Genomic DNA, 1,208 nt, shown 5'->3' on the forward strand with positions numbered 1-1,208 from the left:
TTATTGAGCGAAAACACCTAAAGCTCCACGAGGCTCAGGCAGGGAATGGTGGTGAACCCTGCTGTACTCTTCCACCACAACTTTCTCTCACTCTTACTTCCTGTTTCTGTTGTGCCTGTAATTCAAAGGGTCAGCCTTGTCACACTGTCACGCTGAATATCCCCGAGAACTACGTTAAGGGTACACGTGTCTGTGGAGTGCTCAGCCACTTGCACGTTAATTTCACGAGCAGGCTGTTCCGTTGATCGGATCAACTGGGACCCTCGACGTCGTAAGCGACGGAGTGCCAACAATACATTCTGAGTCATTATTCGGTATTTTTATCTTTTCGTCAGTGTCTGACTGCAGTCTAAAAGATTGTGTATAGCTGTTCATAAAGACATACTGGTTCACTTCGCTTCACAATTTCAATGGGAATATTTATTTTAAATGTTCTGAAGAAATAATGTATATATGCGCAGGAGTAGCCGTGTGGTAAGAAGTTTGCTTCCCAACCACATGGTTCCGGGTTCAGTCAGACTGCGTGACACCTTGGGGAAGTGTCTTCTACTATAGCCTCAGGTCGATGCACCTACACGGTTCCACCGACTAAATTCTGCTCACAAGGTGTATGTTAGAGGCTATAGTAGATTGAATAAACTTGCTCAACATGTCACTCAGTGAAATCCGAACCGAAACCACACGGTTGCTAAACGATCTTCGTAGCCAATCAGCTAAATTTGATTGTTACTTATATATTCTGTCGACTCAAACGGAATTTGAATTCGTGGGAGCGTAAATTGTATGTGAGTATATATGCAAGTCATCCCGTCCGGCACTCTGCGCTTTTCTTCCACTCCACCAAGTTCATCTTTGATGAAAATAATGTCTTAATTTATCATAAGGCTTGAATCAAAAAGTTTTTCGTTACTCAATGATAAGATCGTGTGATTCTGGTGAGCTTTCATCACAATCTATTCCGACGTTTTCTTCAATAAATAAAACATTACAGCATTTTTCCATATATAGACCTGACATTAAACATTTGTGGAGAGATTTCTCCGTTTTCCTTTTTTTTTATTTCTTTGTTTTTCTTTCTCTTTTCTTTTTTAGGAACAGATGAGAAATGATCACGTATTTGTCTTTCCGAAGGGTATTAATCGTGCATGTGATATGAATGTGCAAATAATAATAATAATAATAATAATAATAATAATAATAATAATAAT

General features: G+C 39.2%; 1 protein-coding gene across 1 annotated transcript in view; it reads left to right on the plus strand.

Annotated features, from left to right (window-relative positions):
- Positions 1 to 1,208, plus strand: part of LOC106882137 (neuronal acetylcholine receptor subunit alpha-7) — a 612,265-nt gene that overhangs the window by 536,562 nt on the left and 74,495 nt on the right. The gene's annotated exons all lie outside the window — the stretch shown is intronic.

This window comes from Octopus bimaculoides, chromosome 9 (assembly GCF_001194135.2).
Source record: "Octopus bimaculoides isolate UCB-OBI-ISO-001 chromosome 9, ASM119413v2, whole genome shotgun sequence".
Classification (NCBI taxonomy): Eukaryota; Metazoa; Mollusca; class Cephalopoda; order Octopoda; family Octopodidae; genus Octopus; species Octopus bimaculoides.